Source organism: Oncorhynchus tshawytscha, linkage group LG06 (assembly GCF_018296145.1).
Source record: "Oncorhynchus tshawytscha isolate Ot180627B linkage group LG06, Otsh_v2.0, whole genome shotgun sequence".
NCBI classification, from domain to species: domain Eukaryota; kingdom Metazoa; phylum Chordata; class Actinopteri; order Salmoniformes; family Salmonidae; genus Oncorhynchus; species Oncorhynchus tshawytscha.
In genome coordinates this window covers 36181135-36202648 of record NC_056434.1, presented here as the reverse complement: position 1 = coordinate 36202648, position 21514 = coordinate 36181135, and positions in this window count along the sequence as shown.

Below are 21514 nucleotides of genomic sequence, written 5' to 3'. Positions count from 1 at the left end.
GAAAAACAGTAAGGTCCACAACATTTATTCCATGGGACAAAACTAGGTCCAGAGTATGACTGCGACAGTGAGTAGGTCCAGAGACATGTTGGACAAAACCCACTGAGTAGATGATGGCTCCGAAAGCCTTTTGGTGTGCGTCTGTGGACTTTTTCATGTGAATATTAAAGTCACCAAAAATTAGAATATTATCTGCTATGACTACAAGGTCTGATAGGAATTCAGGGAACTCAATGAGGAACGCTGTATTTTGCCCAGGAGGCCTATAAACAGTAGATATAAAAAATGATTGAGTAGTCTGCATAGATTTCATGACTAGAAGCTCAAAAGATGAAAACAACATTTTTTTTTTGTAAATTGAAATGTGCTATCGTAAATGTTAGCAACACCTCCGCCTTTGCGGGATGCACGGGGGATATGGTCACTAGTGTAACTAGAAGGTGAGGCCTCATTTAACATAGTAAATTCATCAGGCTTAAGCCATGTTTCAGTCAGGCCAATCTAATCAAGATTATGATCAGTGATTAGTTCATTGACTATAATTGCCTTAGAAGTAAGGGATCTAACATTAAGTAACCCTATTTTGAGATGTGAGGTATCACGATCTCTTTCAATAATGACAGGAATGGAGGAGGTCTTTATCCTAGTGAGATTGCTAAGGCGAACATCGCCATGTTTAGTTTTGCCCAACCCAGGTCAAGGCACAGACACGGTCTCAATGGGGAAAGCTGAGCTGACTACACTGACTGTGCTAGTGGCAGACTCCACTAAGCTGGCAGGCTGCTGCTGCCTGGCCTGCACTCTATTTCATTGTGGAGCTAAAGGAGTTAGAGCCCTGTCTATGTTGGTAGATAAGATGAGAGCACCCCTCCAGCTAGGATGGAGTCCGTCACTCCTCAGCAGGCCAGGCTTGGTCCTGTTTGTGGGTGAGTCCCAGAAAGAGGGCCAATTATCTACAACTTCTATCTTTTGGGAGGGGCAGAAAACAGTTTTCAACCAGCGATTGAGTTGTGAGACTCTGCTGTCGAGCTCATCACTCCCCCTAACTGGGAGGGGGCCAGAGACAATTACTCGATGACGACCTCTTTCTAGCGGATTTACACGCTGAAGCATGTTGCACTTGGTGACCTCTGACTGTTTCATCCTAACATCGTTGGTGCCAACGTGGATAACAATGTCTCCATACTCTCTACACTCGCCAGTTTTAGCTTTAGCCAGCACCATCTTCAGATTAGCCTTAACGTCGGTAGCCCTGCCCCCTGGTAAACAGTGTATGATCGCTGGATGATTCGTTTTAAGTCTAATACTGCGGGTAATGGAGTCACCAATGACTAGGGTTTTCAATTTGTCAGAGCTAATGGTGGGAAGCTTCGGCGTCTCAGACCCCGTAACGGGAGGAGTAGAGACAAGAGAAGGCTCGGCCTCAGACTCCGACTCGCTGCTTAATGGGGAAAACCAGTTGAAAGTTTCTCTTCGGCTGAATGAGCGACACCGGTTGAGCATTCCTACAGCATTTCCCTCCAGAAACCATGAGAAAGTTGTCCGGCTGCGGGGAACGTGCGAGGGGATTTATACTAAGGCCAGTCATCTAGCCTCCTCCTCCACTATCCACCAGGCCCAGTCACCAGGCCCACCAGGCCCCTCATCCTCCACTACCCACCAGTCCCAGTCATCTAGCCTCCTCCTCCACTACCCACCAGGCCCAGTCATCTAGCCTCCTCCTCCACTACCCACCAGTCCCAGTCATCTAGCCTCCTCCTCTACTACCCACCAGTCCCAGTCATCTAGCCTCCTCCTCCACTATCCACCAGGCCCAGTCATCTAGCCTCCCCCTCCACTACCCACCAGGCCCAGTCATCTAGCCTCCTCCTCCACTACCCACCAGGCCCAGTCATCTAGCCTCCTCCTCCACTACCCACCAGGCCCAGTCATCTAGCCTCCTCCTCCACTACCCATCAGGCCCAGTCATCTAGCCTCATCCTCTACTTCCCACCATTCTTAGCTCTCTTACGTCATTGTTTCTCAGGAAACAAGTATACTTTGTTGATGTTTTAACGTTGTATGTGTATTACCTAATTCTTCTTCCCCGAACCTGTGGTGTGACAGTAGGCTTCACTTTAAGTGACTGGGATAAGGTAAAAAGTCATCCTTTATGTACAGTATAGACCCAAATCTGGCTAAACTCCCCAGGGATGGATTAATCTGCAAATAAACAGTCTATGGAACGTAGTGAAGACCTGTGGGAGCCTGTTCTCTCCTCTTATGGAGATTAGGATAGGTCCAACAGTGATCTGATAGAAACCGAGGAACGCTGCAGAATAGTAGAGAGATCAGGGGGTTTATTTCTTAGTTGGTCTTTAGTTTATTATTGGGTTTGTCTGTTGAGTTATATACTGAGTCATAGACAGTTATATACTGTCATACTGTGTTTTGCACAACCTGGTTAGTGTAAAAAAAAAGGTAGCTGTCTAGCTAGCGTTCTTTGTGAAACGCAACTCTGTGTTGATTTAGTTGGTATGTGTGTGTATGTGCACGTCCGTGCATGTGTTGGGGGATGTGCAGTCAGCTTTAATTACCATGGGCCTCTCAGTCAGAGTGGAGGTATTGAGCATAACTAGTGTGTGTGTGTGTGTATGTGTGTGTGTGTGTGTGTGTGTGTGTGTGTGTGTGTGTGTGTGTGTTGGGGTAAGGCAGGCCTGGAGTGGGGTGCTGCGTTTGGGTCTTTGTGTGTGTGTGTGAGGCAGATTTCGACCTTGTGAGGTTGGGCTGTGGGTTCAGACAAAAGGCAGTGCAGGATTATCCATCCAGGAACAAAGTGTTTGATTAGCATGAGAAAACATCCAGCTCTAGCCTGCAGTGCACAGCCAGGGAGGAGAGAGGAGAGGAGAGCCTCTGGAGAATGGCTGGAGAGGTGGTCCACCACTCATTAGCCACTGCTGCTCGGGGAATAATACAAACACACACTGCCTCACATACTTCCACACAGACACATACACAGAGATACACACACATATTACCGTGCACGCACACGCACTTCTGTATATGCAGGCACAAACACTCACACAAACATGCATAGTGTATGGTGTGTACTGTATGTGTGTCTTTCACACTGTGTATAGTGTGCGTTCCACAGTGTGTGTGTTGGTATGTGTTAGCCTCACCATACAATCTAATCTGTGGTATTAGTATGTGTTGTATGGTATATGGTGTGTTCCTGCTGTGATGAACCCACTCAGATCCCCTGGTCCATTGTAGAGGTTGGAGAGGTCGTGTCCTAAGCCCCTGATTAGTGGTTCTGTCACCTCTTCATTGAAGAGCCTCTCTCTTTCTCGGTCTCCCTCTCTATCTGTGGATTAAGCAGAGGAGGGTATGATCCTACTCTCCTCTATCTCCTCATCCCTCCATCTGTCCTCCTGGTCTGAGGGAGGACAAGAAGAAGAAGTCCTCTTTTGTTTGGGGTAGGGAGCCCACTCGAGCCTGGCCAGAGAGGGGTAGGAGAAGGGAGGAGGAGAGATGAAAAGGGGAGGGACAGGGAGGTTCTGGGAGGTTGGGTGTACACACAGAGGGGAGAAGATAATAAGTGTATTGTTTTAATTGGGTGGTGTCCCCCGGTCTCCTCTGAGGTCAAGAGATCAGTGCCCTGCCTCTCTGACCCCTCACATTTACAGCACGTTTTGTGGGTGATTGTTTTTTACAACTGTGATATTTTACAACATCTTTGTTTCCTGATGGAGTGGTGGAAGGAAGTGGTGTAAAGAAAGGGATGGAGTACAGGCTTGCTATTCCCCATCTCTGAGTCTGCTATTTCCATCCTTCTATCCTCTCTCTGTACCTCTTCCCTCTTCCTGCACTCTGTGTCCTTGATTCCGTTCTCTTCCTCTACTGTTCTTTCCTCTCTTCCTCTCTCTCTCTCTCTCTCCTCTCTTCTTCTCTCTGGGGTGGGAGACAGGTCACAGCTGTGGGGGACGGTCACTCTGTCACATGTTGCTTTGTCTCCCCTGTCACCCAGACATACCCCCACAGGTTGCCCTAGCAACAAATATCTTTGATGTACATTTTGAGGGAACAACGACCACATGTCACTGCTGCTTGGTGTTGTCAGGTGACTATGCATAAGGTCACTATGATGCTCTCTCTCTCTCTCTCTCTCTCTCTCTCTCTCTCTCTCTCTCAGCAGCAAGAGCGACATCATTGATTTATACAGAGAAAAGAGTCGGCCCGAGAATTGAACCCTGTGGCACCCCCTCCCCATAGAGACTGCCAGAGGTCCAGACATCAGGCCCTCCGATTTGACACATTGAACTCTTTCTGTGATGTAGTTGGTGAACCATGCGAGGCAGTCATTTGAGAAACCAAGGCTGTTGAGTCTGCCGATAAGAATGCAGTGATTGACAGAGTCGAAAGCCTTGGCTAGGTCAATGAAGACCGCTGCACAGTACTGTCTTTTATCGATGGCGGTTATGGTATCGTTTAGAACCTTGAGCGTGGCTGAGGTGCACCTGTGACCAGTTCGGATAGTGGAGAAGGTACAGTGGGATTCGAAATGGTCGGTGATCTGTTTGTTAACCTGGCTTTCAAAGATTTTAGAAAGGCAGGGCAGGATGGATATAGGTCTATAACAGTTTGGGCGGCAGCTTTGCAATCTTTGGGTATCTCAGACGATACGAAAGAGAGGTTGAACAGGCTAGTAATAGGGGTTGCAACATTTTCTGCGGATAATTTTAGAAAGAGAGGGTCCAGATTGTCTAGTCCAGTAGATTTGTAGGGATCCAGATTTTGCAGCTCTTTCAGAACATCAGCTGTCTGGATTTCGGTGAAGGAGAAGCGGGGAGGGGGCTTGGGCAAGTTTCTGCGGGGGGTACTGAGGTGTTGGCCAGGGTAGGGGTAGCCAGGTGAAAAGATACATATCGCGGGGGCTATTCAATGTTAATGCAGAACGCCACAGGATGTTTTTGTGCTGGTCAAGGGCAGTCAAGTCTGGGATGAACCAAGGGCTATATCTGTTCTTAGTTCTACATTTTTTGAATGGCGCATGCCTATTTATGATGGTGAGGAAAGCACTTTTAAAGAGCAACAAGGCATCCTCTACTGACGGGATGAGGTCAATATCCTTCCAGGATACCCGGGCCAAGTCAATTTGGAAGGCCTGCTCGCTGAAGTGTTTTAGGGAGAGTTTGACATTGATGAGGGGTGATAGTTTGACAGCGGACCCATTACACACGCAGGCAATGAGGCAGTGATCGCTGAGATCCTGGTTGAAGACAGCAGAGGTGTATTTAGAGAGTAAGTTGGTCAGGATGATATCTAAGAGGGTGCCCATGGTTATGGATTTAGGGTTGTACCTGGTAGGTTCCTTGATCATTTATGTGAGATTGAGGTCATATAGCTTAGATTGTAGGACGGCCAGGGTGTTAAGCATGTCCCAGTTTAGGTCACCTAACATTATGAACTCTGAAGATAGATGGGGGGCAATCAATTCACATATGGTGTCCAGGGCACAGCAGGAGGCTGAAGGGGGTCTCTAACAAGCAGCAACGGTTAGAGACTTGTTTCTGGATAGATTGATTTTTAAAAGTAGAAGCTCAAATTGTTTGGGCACAGACCTGGATAGTATGACAGAACTCTGCAGGCTATATCTGTAGTAGATTGCAACTCCGCCCCCTTTGGCAGTTCTATCTTGTCTTAAAATGTTATAGTTAGGGATGGAACTTTCAGGATCTTTGTTGGCCTTCCTATGCCAGGATTCAGACACGGCTAGGACATCAGGGTTGGCGGAATGTGCTAAAGCAGTGAATAAAACAAACTCAACAAATGATAGGGCCTGGGGAATAGGAGTGGGAACTGGGGGCTACAGGGCCTAGGTTAACCTCTACATCACCAGATGAACAGAGTAGGACTAGGATAAGGGTACGACTAAAGGCTATAAGAACTGGTCGTCTTGTGCGTTCGAAACAGAGTAAAAGGAGCAGATTTCTGGGTACGTAAGAATAGATTCAAAGCATAATGTACAAAGGGTATGGTAGGATGTGAGTACATTGGAGGTAAACCTAGGCATTGAGTTACGATGAGAGGGGTTTTGTCTCTAGAGGCACCAGTTAAGCCAGGTGAGGTCACAACATGTGTGGGGCGTGGAACAAAGGGGCTATCTAAGACATATTTGGCAGGGCTAGGGGTTCTACAGTGAAATAAGACAATAATCACTAACCAAAACAGCAATGGAAAAGGCATATAGACATTAGGGAGAGGCACGTGTAGCCGAGTGATCATAGGGTCCAGTGAGTAGCAATAGATGAGTCGGAGCCAATTCAGTAGTCGCTATTACACTAGGCAAGCTGGAGACACAGCGATTCAGACAGCTAGCGGGATAGCAGATGGGCCTCAGATGACGTCGCAACGGAGGAGCCTTTTGAACCCACCTCAGACAGTTACGTCAGCAGACCAGTCGTGATGGATTGGTGGGGCTCTGTGTCGGCAGGCCAATTGGCAAAAGAGGTTTTGTGGCCCAATAATTGGCTGATGAACCACTTCAGCTAGCCGGGAGTTGGGCCTAGCTTGAGGCTAGCTCCAGGCTAACTGGTACTTGCTTTGTTTAGAGACGTTAGACAGCTATGATCCGATGTAAAGGTTCAGAGCTTGCGGTAGGAATCCGGAGATGTGGCAGTCCAATATGCTCTGGGTTGATATCGCGCTGTGCTGACTGGCAGGAATTGACTGGGCTGAGGCTGGCTGATGTCCGAGTTAATGGTGAGGACCGCTAGCAGTGGCTAAATGACAACTAGCTAGTAGCTACAGTTGAAGTCGGATGTTTACATACACTTAGGTTGGAGTCATTAAAACTTGTTTTTATACCACTCCACAAATTTCTTGTCAACAAACTATAGTTTTGGCAAGTCGGTTAGGATATCTACTTTGTGTATGACACAAGTAATTTTTCCAACAAATGTTTACAGACAGATTATTTGACTTATAACTCACTGTATCACAATTCCAGTGGGTCAGGGGTTTACATACACTAAATTGACTGTGCCTTTAAATAGCTTGGAAAATGACAGAAAATTATGACCCGGCTTTAGAAGCTTCTGATAGGCTAATTGACATCATTTGAGTCAATTGGAGGTGTACCTGTGGATGTATTTCAAGGCCAAACTCAGTGCCTTTTGCTTGACATCATGGGAAAATCAAAATAAATCAGCCAAGACATTTTTGTAGACCTCCACAAGTCTGGTTCATCCTTGGGAGCAATTTCCAAACGCCTGAAGGTACCACGTTCATCTGTACAAACAATAGTACACAAGTATAAACACCATGGGATCACGCAGCCGTCATACCGCTCAGGAAGGAGACGCATTCTGTCTCCTAGAGATGAACGTACTTTAGTGCGAAAAGTGAACATCAATCCCAGAACAACAGTAAAGGACCTTGTGAAGATGCTGGAGGAAACACGTAAAAAAGTCTCTACAGTATATCCACAGTAAAACGAGTCCTATATCGACATAACCTGAAAGGCCGCTCAGCAAGGAAGAAGCAACTGCTCCAAAACCTCCATAAAAAAGCCAGACTACGGTTTGCAACTGCACATGGGGACAAAGATCACACTTTTTGGTGAAACTTCCTCTTGTCTGATGAAACAAAAATAGAACTGTTTGTCCATAATGACCATTGTTATGTTTGGAAGAAAAAGGGGGATGCTTGCAATCCAAAGAACACCATCCCAACCGTGAAACACGGGGATGGCAGCATCATGTTGTGGGGGTTGCTTTGCTGCAGGAGGGACTGGTGCACTTCACAAAATAGATGGCATCATGAGGCAGGGGATTATGTGGATATATTGAAGCAACATCTCAAGACATCAGTCAGGAAGTTAAAGCTTGGTCGCAAATGGGTCTTCAAAATGGCCCATGACACCAATCATTCTTCCAAAGTTGTGGCAAAATGGCTTATTGACAACAAAGTCAAGGTATTGGAGTGCCCATCACAAAGCTCTGACCTCAATCTTATTGAAAATGTGTGGGCAGAACTGAAAAAGCGTGTGTGCGCAAGGAGGCCTACAAACCTGAATACGTTTTACCAGCTCTGTTCATGAGGAATGGGCCAAAATTCACCCAAATTATTGTAGGAACCTTGTGGAAGGCTACCCGAAACGTTTGACTCAAAGTGAACAATTTAAAGGCAATGCTACCAAAAACTAATTGAGTGTATGTAAACTTTTGACCCACTAGGAATGTGATGAAAGAAATAAAAGCTGAAATAAATCATTCTCTCTCCTATTATTCTGATATTTCACATTCTTAAAATAAAGTGGTGATCCTAACTGACCTAAGACACTGAAGTTTTACTAGGATTAAATGCCAGTAATTGTGAAAACTGAGTTTAAATGTATTTGGCTGTATATGTAAACTTATGACTTCAACTGTCGTTAGCTGGCTAGCTTCTGATGGGGGTTCCGGTTCTAAACTATAAAAATAGCAGATCCATACCACATTGGGTGAGGCCGGTTGCAGGAGACTATGTTTAGTCCGTAGATGGAAAGTGAGATTAAAATATATGTAATGAAAACAATATATACACGGGACAAGACAAAACACACGTCCGACTGCAACGCCATCTTGGATCAAAAAATGTGGCTGGTTGACGTTTATATCTGATGACTGTTAACTGAGACAAACTGGGATTGGATTGGCTGCAGAGCTATTTATCTTGTGTCCGTTACCTGACAAAATGCAAATCTGTTGAAGCAAGCCTGTACAGTTTCATGGGAGAAATGAATCTTTGCTTATTAATCTATAAATATTTGACTGTCATTTCCCTCTCGCTCACCCCGAGAAAGAGTCTACCAATTCCTAATCCTTTTACCTGAGGGAGCTGGGCAGCAAGCCAACTGATTCATTGACTCCAGGAGAAATATATCTTGTTTTTTGGGGGAGACCTAAAGTTTTTTCAAGTTTTGACCAACCAGTAGAGGGGGTAGGTAGGATGGTTGTTCATTTTTTGGTGTGTGTGTGTGTGTGTGTGCATTTATGTGTGTGTGTGTGTGTGCTTGTGCTTTCATGCATGAGTGTACGTGTGAGGGGTGTCAAGTGACCCTGCTGGGGCGAGATAAGGGAATTCCTCAATACATACAACAGGAAAAAGGGGAGCTCCTTCTTTTGGGATATTCAGAGCCCCAATCTAAACCTCCATAGATTATGCATGTGTGTTTTTAAGGGGTGCTGAAATAAAGCCGCATTTTGTTGGACAAGTTTTCCTTGTTGCTTTTGCTCTCCGTTTCCATTGTGAGCGCAGGTCTTATCCAGTTCTATGCAGATGACTTGCAGATTACCAGGGTCTGGACTTAGCAGGCCGTAAAGCTTCTAAAGCGTCTTCAGATCAGGATGGAGACTATGTAGCAGGCCTCTGTATCAGGCCCCTGTCTAAAGCAATGCAACAAAGAATCACAAACAATGACTTAATGTAAAGACTCCCAACACATGCAGCTGATGTCTGGCTCTGCAAGGTGTCCCACCAGAAACCTCATCATTTTTCCTACTCTCATTTGAGATAATAATTTGAACTTTCAAGCCAATCTCACACTGTTTCCTCCATGTTCTGTAAGCAAAGGTAGAATTTCTTGAAAGAACAAGTTCTTCCAATAGTCCAGCCCTATGATTAGTAATGATACATGTGAACGTTCACCACCTCAGGCCAGTTTAGTATTAGGCGTATTACTCCATGAAGAATGAAACATTTGTGTAGAGACGTTCACATCATGCATGTCGCATGCAGCATCAAAACACTCAACATGCAGCCTGAGGGTTAGGGTTATAGGCCCCTGCACAAGTCAAACGAGGTGAAACATCTCACTGGTCCTGTCTCTGCCAACAAACTGCCAACAGACAGTCAGAAAAACCACCCTTATCTCCTCACCCCTCTGTCTTTACTGGCCCTCTGTCTTTGCTGCCTCCACTGGCATCATCATAAACAATGGAAGATGAAATAAACCTTCAAATGTCTCATTACCCTACCTCCTGTCCCAGCCCAAGGTGTGTTTGTGTGCGTGTGTGCCTGCTTGCGTGCAAGCGTCCATGCGTGCTTTTGCACAGACGCAGGATCTTAATTTGAGCCAGTTTACTACTGCAGGAACAGGAAATGTGACTTCTGTAAATTATATTTAACAGAAATGATTTGTAGGGGTTGATACATTTTTCATTACGGTAAATCCAGTCTGACATTTAAAGTGGAAATTACAAACTTTAGAAGCCTTTTTCAACATTAAACACACCGCTTTACAGGACATTCTTAGCAACAAAAGAGTGATCAAATTAAGATCCTACATCTGTATGTGAGTGCCTGTATGTCTATATTCCTATGTTTGGGTCGCAGCCAAGGCCCTGACTGACTGAGTGAGTGACTACTCAGGGCTTCTTCATATCTGCGTTAGTGTAATTCAGCCATCATAAATCACAGCAACAAGGTTAATCAGAAGCCTTAAGCCTCTGTCTCCTCTCTCTGGAACATTTCTCTCAGAGGTGAAGCTCAGGTAGCTGGGAGGGAGAGCGAGCGAGAAAGCGAGAGAGCGAGAGAGCGAGAGAGAGAGGGCTGGAGGTTGATCTGTTTCGTTCCCTTCATTCTATCTTTCTCACTGCGTGTATCATTCTCATTTTCTCTCTCTCCTTTTCACTGTCTATCTCTCTCTGTCAGGTGGTTTACTATAGGAAGCAGGCCATAATGCTGAAACCGGGTACTCAGTACAACCCTAACCCAATACAGCCATATAAGATGGAGCAACATTCAAACTGCAGACCGTTGAGAGGGGGACTCCCCTGTTAGCCCAGTCCTTATCTCAATGTTAGGAAACCCAGAAGGGGCTTTACTGCGGTGCAGGGCTGCACTATTTGCACAGTGTACAACTTCCCAGTCACTGCGGATTAGTCAAACAATACAACTCCCCCCACACAACGCCATCCACCAGAAAACTCCACCCAAATTACTCTTTCTATGGCCTGTTATAAAGGCCTGAGTATGAATGAAGGGCTCTGTTAGTGCGTCTGAAGATAACACACTCAAACACACACTCGCTCGATGCAAGGGGAAAGGACGCAGCAAAGCCATTCTGCCCCACGCCTGATCTGATTGGCTAGGGGACACTGGTCTTGTGTGATTGCTTGTCCCTGGTTGGCTGATTGGATAACTGACTGGGTCTGGTTTTACACCTGTCGAGCTGTACTGTGAAGTGAGAGAAAGAGAGCGGGATAGAAAGGCCTGCTGCTCTGTGATTAAGTTGAGAGTTGAGTTGTGAGAGAGATTGGCCATTAAGCCGTGACAATCTGCCAGGCTTCCACAGTCTGACTGACACAGGGGGGGGCAAGGCAAGCTACTACAGAACTTAACAAAGCAGAGCAGTTAGTTCAATGACAATGACCAAATGACTTCTGACATAAATGGCAATAAGGTAGATCAGAAAAAGTTGCCCCAAATATAAAGATAAAGAATCAAATAGACACATGTTTTATTAGCAGTGTATTTGTGGTGTTTCAAAGCTGTTTGGATGAAGGAGGGCGAGACAGAGGTCATTTATGAGGTAGAGACATAATCAGTAGAATGAGGGTGCAGAGAAGCCCTGATCAAATTCCTTGCAGTCCAATAAAATGTCAAATGTTCCCCTCTAATCACAAAGTAAAAAAATAACACACACATTGTAAAATTATTCATAATGTCTGCAAAAAGTCAGTAATGTTTACTCAATTTTTAGTCATTCATTTACATTTTAAACACTCGTGTCGTCATCATGTTGATTATGTGGTTTCCTCTCTGAAAGGAAGGATGAGCTGTTGTGATTTAGTGGTGAGTAATGAGTGACAGCTATTCTGTTGAACTCCTTCGTATCCTTGTTGTGTGTTCTGGCACATCCAGCGGGTTTCAACTGATCCAAAAGTGTTTCTTTGCACATCAATATTCCCTAGCTATTGATCTGACAATAGCACAAAATGGCAACCTACTGGAGGAAATGTAATGAAATGAACACACACTTAATTTCACCAACATACAGGGCATCACCTGGCTGAGGAGAACTGTGACTGCAGTGTCATCAACCAATAGCCCTTTCCCCTCCACCAACCAGCAGCCAGGGGAGCGGGGGGGGGGGGAGTTTGGAAGTGGGTGAGGAACCAAGAGGGTTGAAAAGGTGAGGGAATAAGACAGTGGGTTGGTTTTGGAGGGGTGTGGAGTGGGAGGTGGGGGAGTAATCGAGGAGGGAGACAAGCCATGAACGGGGAGTGAATGAGGGAGTAAGAGGACATTGGTTTGGGAGGGGGAGGATTATAAAAGGGGAGAGGAGCCAAAGGGGGAAGGTTGGGTTTGGGAGGGGAGTGGAAAGGGGGAGTGTTTTTAAGTGACGACGGTAACGTGGCGGCAACAGGAATGTTTAATTAAATGTTGGAAGGGACTCCGGGTGCTCCTGCTCTAAAATGCCCTACAGATGAATGGAAGGATTAACTAACACCACGGCCGGGCCTGTGGCTAGAGCACGCTCATTACTGCAGAATAGAGAGAAAGAGAGAGAGAGGCAGGATGACTGGAAAAGAGTTGAATGAAGATGGAGACAGGGAAAGGGGGAGGATGATTGGCAGACAGATAGAGAAAGAGAGGGAGAATGAGAAAGGATGGACAGCTGAAGGAGCAGGGAGAGAGAGAGAGCAAGAGACAGAGAGATAGGAGCTGGCAGGGCGTAGACTGAAAGATTACAGATACTCAATGAAAGCTGGACACACACACTCTACCCTGTGCCGTGGCCATGTCCGCATTACAGCCACGTTCAATCTGACTGCGGTCAGTGTCAACAGCCAAGACTGAGGATTCACAGAGGATTCACAGAGGATTCACAGTGGGCAGTTTGCTCAACCTGCTGGCTGGGCTTCTTGAACCTGTTGCGCCACGGAGCCAATACACACAGCCACTTCAGTACAATGTTGGGAGGAGTGAAGTGTTTGGGTATATTTGTGTTTAAATGCAAGTGCAGCACAAATATGAACATGAATCCTTCCTCCATTCAGCTCCTGGGAATTACACAGTGTACATACAGAAAATAATGCAAATATCAACACACCAAATGGACTTAGGAGGAAATGGGAATGCAAAGGAGAACAATATGAATGCATGATAGTGACAAATAGTCCACAGGTAGTGCATTGTAAAATGTCTGGGATATTTGAGGAAGTGGTGATATTGCTTTTAATGTGTGTGGACCATTCAGAGGTAAATTACATTTCCCCAGACAGCTACTGTAGGTCTGTGGTTACAATGTGAAGGAATATAGTCTTGTCCAAGAAAACAGGAGCTCCTATAAAGTTTCTATTGATTTTGCCTCTAATCCTCAAGATTAAACATTAAATTGGGTTAGGGTTAGAGTTAGGATTAGCCCCAATCTAACCTTAGCTTCTTGTCCACATCCTGGTCCAACCCTAACCATAGCCCCAACGACAACCCTAACCCTAATCCTAACCCGGTCTTCATGTCCACATCCTGGTCCAACCCTAACCATAGCCCCAACGACAACCCTAACCCTAATCCTAACCCGGTCTTCATGTCCACATCCTAGTCCAATCGTAACCATAGCCCCAACCACAACCCTAACCTTAGCTTCTTGTCCACATCCCAGTTCAACCTTTACCAATTATACATTTCAGTAAGAGATGAGATCAAATTAGTATCAATGAATGAAATCCAAAGGACAGGAAATAAGGAAAGCGGTAGCCATGTTGGCGTCAGACAATTAATATTGACCTACACAGCAAACAGAAAGACAGGCAGAAAGCCACAGAGGCCCGGGAGGCACGTCTCCCACCCATCACTCCACGTCAGAGGTACAGCCAGAGGTACAGCTCAGCCTACAAACTGGTATCTATGTTGACCTTCCTCCACATCAAAGCCATGGGTATCATAAAATAGACAATTGCAAGGTGTTCTCTGTGTGAATTGCCTGTCCACACAACAGGTTCAACACTGAGGGGGAGGTATATTGCCAGGGAACTTGTGTCCTTAGTTAATAAGTGACAGCCTGTTTGGCAACGAGGGTGGAGATTCTGGTCTGCTTCAACTTCCCACACTTATCATTCTGTGGTATTCTTCCACAGCCCAGAAGTGAAGCAAAGCAACTTCAGCTTACAACATCTTCATGCACTGTTCTATTACAACAATGCAAGATATAAACATACAGTAGACACATGAAGTGTATCAATCTGTGTTGGTGTCATCACTCACTTTACAATATTATTGGACTAATAATAGGGAGTGATTATACTAATAACATGTTTATCACTAGTGTCCTCTAAAGGTTGTACAGTAGCACCATCGAGAGCATCCTGACTGGTTACATCACTGCCTGGTATGACATCTGCTCTGGCTCCGACTGAAAGGCACTACAGACGGTAGCGTGTACGGCTCAGTACATCACCGGGGCCAAACTTCCTGCCATCCAGGACCTCTAAACCAGGCGGTGTCAGAGGAAGGCCCTAAACATTTCAAATGTTTTGGGTAGCCTTCCACAAGCTTCCACAAGTTGGGTGAATTTTGGCCCATTCCTCCTGTCAGAGCTGGTGTACCTGAGAGGTTTGTAGGCCTCCTTGCTCACACATGCTTTTTTAGTTCTGCCAACAAATGTTCTATAGGATTGAGGTCAGGGCTTTGTGATGGCCACTCCAATACCTTGACTTTGTTGTCCTTAAACCATTTTGCCACAACTTTGTAAGTATGCTTGGGGTCATTGTCCATTTGGAAGACCCATTTGCGACCAAGCTTTAACTTCCTGACTGATGTCTTGAGATGTTGCTTCACTATATCCACATAATTGTCCTGCCTCATGATGCCATCTATTTTGTGAAGTGCACCAGGCCCTCCTGCAGCAAAGCACCCCCACAACATGATGCTGCCACCCTTGTGCTTCATGGTTGTGATGATGTTCTTCGGCTTGCAAGCCTCCCCCTTTTCCCTCCAAACATACCAATGGTCATTATGGCCAAACAGTTCTATTTTTGTTTCATCAGACCAGAGGACATTTCTCCAAAAAGTATGATCTTTGTCCCCATGTGCAGTTGCAAACCGTAGTCTTTATGGCATTTTTGGAGCAGTGGCTTCTTCCTTGCTGAGTGGCCTTTCAGGTTATGTCAATATAGGACTTGTTTTGATGTGGATATAGATACTTTTGTACCTATTTCCTCCAGCATCTTCACAAGGTCCTTTGCTGTTGTTCTGGGATTGATATGCACTTTTCGCACCAAATTACGTTCATCTCTAGGAAACAGAACGCGTCTCCTTCCTGAGCGGTATGACGGCTGAGTGGTCCCATGGTGTTTATACTTGTGTACTATTGTTTGTACAGATGAACGTGGTACCTTCAGGCGTTTGGAAATTGCTCCCAAGGATGAACCAGACTTGTGGTCTACAATTTTCTTTTGATTTCTTTTGATTTTCCCGTGATGTCAAGCAAAGAGGCACTGAGTTTGAAGGTAGGCCTTGAAATATTTCCACAGGTACACCTCGAATTGACTCTAATGATGTCCATTTGCCTATCAGAAGCTTCTAAGCCAATACATAATTTTCTGGAATTTTCCAAGCTTTTGGAAATTATATTGAAGCAACATCTCAAGACATCAGTTAAAGCTTGGTCACAAATCGGCAATGACCTCAAGCACACTTCCAAAATTCGTAGCAAAATGACTTAAGGAGAACAAAGTCAAGGTATTGGAGTGGACATCACAACGCCCTGACCTCAATCCCATAGAAAATCTGTGGGCAGAACTGAAAAAGCGGGTGAAAGGAGGCCTACAAACCTGACTCAGTTACACCAGCTCTGTCAGGAGGAATGGGCCAAAAGTCTTCATGTGGGAGGCTTTTGGAAGGCTACCCGAAACATTTGACCCAAGTTAAACAATTTAAAGGCAATGCTACCAAATACTATTTGAGTATATGTAAACCTCTGACCAACTGGGCATGTGATGAAAGAAATAAAAGCTGAATTAAATCATTCTCTCTGCTATTATTCTGACATTTCACATTCTTAAAATGAAGTGGTGATCCTAACTGAAATATTAAATGTCAGGAATTGTGGAAAAACTGAGCTTAAATGTAGTTGGCTAAGGTGTATGTAAACTTCTGACTTCAACTGTACATTTTACTTCAATTACCTCGCCACCAGTGCCCCCACACATTGACTCTGTACCGGTTCCCCCTGTATAGAGCCCCGCTTTGTTAATTACTGCTGCTCTTGAATTATTTCTTATCTCTTACTTTTTTTAGGTATTTTCTTAAAGCTGAATTGTTGGTTAAGTGCATGTAAGCAAGCATTTCACTGTAAGGTCTACAACTGTCGTATTTGGCGAATGTGACAAATATCATTTGAATTGATTTGATTATCAGTTTCATAGCTGGCAAAATGATGCCACTGGAATATAAACTGCAGCTCTGCTCTTGTTCACATGATCTGCATCCCTATGGGAATGTGTGTGTGTGTGTGTGTGTGTGTGTGTGTGTGTGTGTGTGTGTGTGTGTGTGTGTGTGTGTGTGTGTGTGTGTGTGTGTGTGTGTGTGTGTGTGTGTGTGTGTGCACTGGTGGTTGCGTGTGGTTGTGAGAGTGAATGTGGAAACCTCTGTGTACGCCTTCTCACAAGTGTGTGTGTGTGTTAGAGGGATGCCATTTGGGATTTGGATCTGCTGGTTCATTAATGAGTAACACGCACCCCTCATCTCCAACAATAACCCCTCTGCCCACACTCCTACCCCCTTACCCCCCAGCCAAAAACACCCCCTCCAAGCACACCCACCATCCCCCTTTTGCTGTCCCCTCCTCTCTCTCTCTGTCTCTCTGTCTCTCTCTCCTCCTCTGTCTCCCTCTCTGTCTCTATCTCTCTTCTACTCACTCTCTTCTCCTCCTCTGTCTCTCTTCTCCTCACTCTCTTCTCCTCCTGTCTCCCTCTCCTGCTCTGTCTCTCTCTCCTCCTCACTCTCTTCTCCTCCTCTGTCTCCCTCTCCTTCTCTGTCACTCTTCTCCTCCTCACTCTCTTCTCCTCCTCTGTCTCCCTCTCCTTCTCTGTCACTCATCTCCTCCTCACTCTCTTCTCCTCCTCTATCTCCCTCTCCTTCTCTGTATCTCTTCTGCTCCTCACTCTCTTCTCCTCCTCTGTCTCCCTCTCCTTCTGTCACTCTTCTCCTCCTCACTCTCTTCTCCTCCTCTGTCTCCCTCTCCTCCTCTGTCTATCTTCTTCTACTCCTCACTCTCTTCTCCTCTGTCTCCCTCTCCTTCTCTGCCTCTCTTCTCCTCCTCACTCTCTTCTCCTCCTCTGTCTCCCTCCCCTTCTCTGTCTCTCTCTCCTCTCAATCTCTTCTCATATTCTCCTCTCAATCTCTTTTCATATTCTCCCCTCTCTCTCTCTTTCTCTCTCCCTATCCTCTGACATTTCCAGTCTCAGTTCTTTGCCAGAAGAGGAACTTCTTCATTTGGAGTGTGAGACAATGCGGCAGGCCCTGTGTCTTTGTGCTCCTGACATCCCTCCGAGCCACAATATGGCCCCGTCAAGGATCACTGAGGACACACAATGGCCATTACCCATGGGGCCGAGCAGCAGGGCCTCAGGGACGGGGCCCGGGTGGACAGCTTCCAGACTGCTGGGTGTCTGGGGCCACACTGGGAGAGGAGAGAGGGATGGAAGGAGGAGAGGAGAGGGGGATTAAGGGAGGAGAGAAGAAGAGAGATATGAAGTGAGGAAAGCAGAAGAGAGAGATTGAGGGAGAAAGGAAGGAGAGGAGAAAGAAAAGAGGAGATATGAAAAAGAGTAGAGGGGAAAATGGGAAGAAAGTTGAGAGTCAAAGGCAAAGTTGTAGGAGAGAGAGAGACGGACAGAGTATGGGTGAAGGATAGAACACTGGAACCTTTGCCATAAGGAGAGAGTTAGGTTTTGGGGGGGACTAGTAGGGAGGACATGGGTCTTAGGTTAGATCTCTCTGGGGAGACGAGGGGGGGATAATGGATGATGCTGTTTGTCTTGGAGCTGAACTTGGTTGCCTGATCACACAGGCAGAAGGGGAATGCAGGCAGGCATTGAGCAAACAGCCTGAAGAAAGGACCTGTTTCCCCCTGGCTGCTGCTGCCCTGACCCCAAGGCCCAGGCCACACTGGCTGGACACAGAGGGTGGACAGGGACAGACAAAAGCTGAACAGGAGGGCCCGAGGGGATGAACCAGGGGGCCATGGTGGGACAGAAGGGGGTGGATGTGGGTCATTGGGTGAGACTGAACTTAACCATCAGTCTCCCATGAGAATCTCCCTCAGCTTGATGCTCTGTCACTCTCTGTCACTGTTCTCACCGTTTAGAAGGCAACATAGCAAAACCCCATCAGCTCCACCGACCCTATGTGACTAAAATAACTACCATACCTATGCAAAGTGGACCACAAGGAGATAACTTTAATTTTCATGCCTTCTGTGTTGTAATGCTAAACCAATTAATCCCAATGTCAACATAGCTTTATCTTATTAAAGGCCTTCTTCTCAGTTGAGAGGACACAGGCCAATTAGTAGGAGGTCCTCAACCACAGCATCTGAGGCATTCCTGCAGCTCCTGTCCAAACGTTTGCTCTCACCTTAGTGAGGGGTCAGTCCCAACATGATTATCTGGGTCACTGCTCACCTATTCCGGGCCAGCGCTGACAGGGACATGCATCAGGCCCCTGGTAGGAAGGAGAGTAGGAGAGATAAAAGTGCTGTTAAGGTGGGTTTTTATGAGTGTCCCCAAATGTCACCCTATAACCTATATCCGGGGTATCAAACTTATTCCATGGAGGGACAACAGTTTGCGGATTTTTGGTTTGCCTTTCAATTAAGACCTACAGTAGACAACCAGGTGAGGTGAGTTCCTTACTAATTAGTGACTTTCATTCATCAATCAAATACAGGGAAGCAGCGAAAACCCGCGGACACTCGGCCCTCCGTGGAATGAGTTTGACACATGTGCCCTATATAGAGCACCATGAAGGGACTAGGGTGCCATTTGGGATATAAAGACAGTGTAGAGGAGAGGGAGGAAGTTCCTTTGCATTCCACTCCCTCTCACTGTTCCTGTTTCTGTTACCGTTCCACCATGCTGCAGTGATAATGGACATCTTATCTGGAGGCTACACTTCTCACTGGCCTGCACTTCTTCAATGGACTGACTGCACTCGTTCCTTTTCCCCTTTTTTCACAGTGGAGGGGTGAACATTGACAGATGGCCCTCTCTCGCTTTATCTATCTTTCATTCTCTCGCTGTCTGGCTCTTATTGTCTCTCTCTCACTCACTTTCTCTCTCTCACTCACTTTCTCACTCACTCACTCTCTCAAGTTTCTCTGAAGGATTCAAAACTTTATCATGACAGAAGTTATCGTTTAGCATTATCTGGTGCAATATACACTGAAATTCTCTCATCTCTTATTGTAAAATAACCTTTACATCCATTCTGAAGGAAGGTTGGGAGGGAGTCTAGGGGGGAGGATAGGGGAGACCGATGTGTAGAAGGAGGGGAGGGGAGAGAGAGGAGCGAGATGGAGGTGAAGGAGAGTTGAGAATGACCTAACAGGCAGGAGTAGGTGGAGAAAGAGAGAGGAAAATGTTCCCTCACAAACTCTCTCTCTCTCTCCCACTCTCTCTCTCTCTCCCTCCCTCCCTCCCTCCACCACTCCTGTCCTCTCTATGTTTCTCTGCACCCTGGGTGCTTTCATAGTTGTATTTAGTGTTGAAGCCTGTGGATGCTGCAGCCATGCATAGTTGAATGGAAAGACACAACATGTGGCCTGCCCCCAGCCAAAATACACCATCTGGCCTGTCCACACCGAGGTAGGAGACCCGGGCCCCACGTATAGAGGCCAGCCACCGAGCAGGGGACAGAACAGATGTGTGACCAAGATATTCACACACACAGAAACACACTAACTCACAGAGACACACACACATACACAACATGCATGATCAAATGCGGGGCCCCTCATACACATACAAACTCATACCAGGACATCCATACACGCAAACCCTCATCCACATTAACATGCATAAGTATCAGAGGATAGGGCACAGAAATCATATTGCTACCCAAAGAATACACAGCTTGCACTGGGGAGATGTGTGCTTCACTGGCGTGCTGTTGATGGACAAACAGTACATGTGATAACATTGCATGTGTACATACAGCAAAATATAATTATCCATCAGGGATGTGATAGAAGGATATGTTTCTCTGTGTTACCAGACCTTTTGATCCAACCCCTGGTCAGGGGGAATCCCCGTACCTAGCCTCAGATTTCTGCTATTCCGTGAGAGCTGAACGGCCATAAGCATGGTGACCTTTTGGGGTCAGAAAATCATTTGTGTCCCATCCATGGTCTGTGTGTTCTGTGGCATATAATTGACGTTTAATGAAGACAGGTCCAGGCAAGGCGATAGAGAGTGGGGTGAGGGGTGGAGGGGGAGAGGGGAGAGAAGGGAAAAAAGAGTGGAGAGAGAGAAAGAGGGGATCGAGTGGAGAGAAAGTAAAGCAGAGAAGAACAGACGCTGAGGACGAACAGCCTGTTGAGTCACTGCCAGCCCCATCTGTCTACTATTTCACATCAGCACCATCAAAAACACACAGAGGGGGAGGTGCGTGAGTATGTGCGTGAGTGCATGTGTATCACTTTCCTGACATTCCAATAGGAACACATTCAGCACAAAATAGGAGGAAACTTTTACATTTGTATTTCATTTTGATTGTTCTGTTTTTAAAAAAATGTATCCCGTTCTCTGGTCGTACACCAGGTATGGCTGAGTAGTCCTCTTCCCTTCCTGACAACTCTTCCCGCCAAGGAGTACAGTAGCTGTGTTATTCTTAGGAGAAGACAACAGAAGTTGGACTGACTCAAAGTCTATGCTGCTCTATGGTGCTCCACAACTAGAGACAACTCTACAGTGTGCGGCGAGAGGTTAGCCACTGTGGAGGGAGCATTGGGATACCCACAGTACAGCGGCTTTAACTTAGACTTAGAGGATGTTACTGTGTGAAAAGGGGTATGAAAACTCTCTGAATGCAGTGTATGAGTGATATCTGGTTCTGGGGAGAAAGTCAATGAAAACAGGTTTGAGTGCTGAAAATGGCCTCATATGCTATATACTTAGAAATGAGTATATCTAGTTGATGTACTTAAGTGGACATAAATATGTTATGTGTATGATACACAGCATCAGAGATGAGGCTTGTTACAGTAGGCTGAAGGTTGTTACCCTGCTTTGTGCTCCGGGGTCTCGGGAAAGGTCCTTCTGTGCTGTAGGAGGAGTGCTAGGCAGGGCAGGGAGCGGACACACGTGGTGTCACTTTGCTGAGGCAATCATCCAGGAAGACCAGAGTTGACTGCATGTTATCTATACTAAGCACACAGCTAGATAACTGTGGTGTATATGACGTTGCATATCGATTGCTGCTTTGGAATTGTATCTAAGATGAGGCTAAAGCAGAGTCAGGTGAAATGACTTTTCAAGACAGT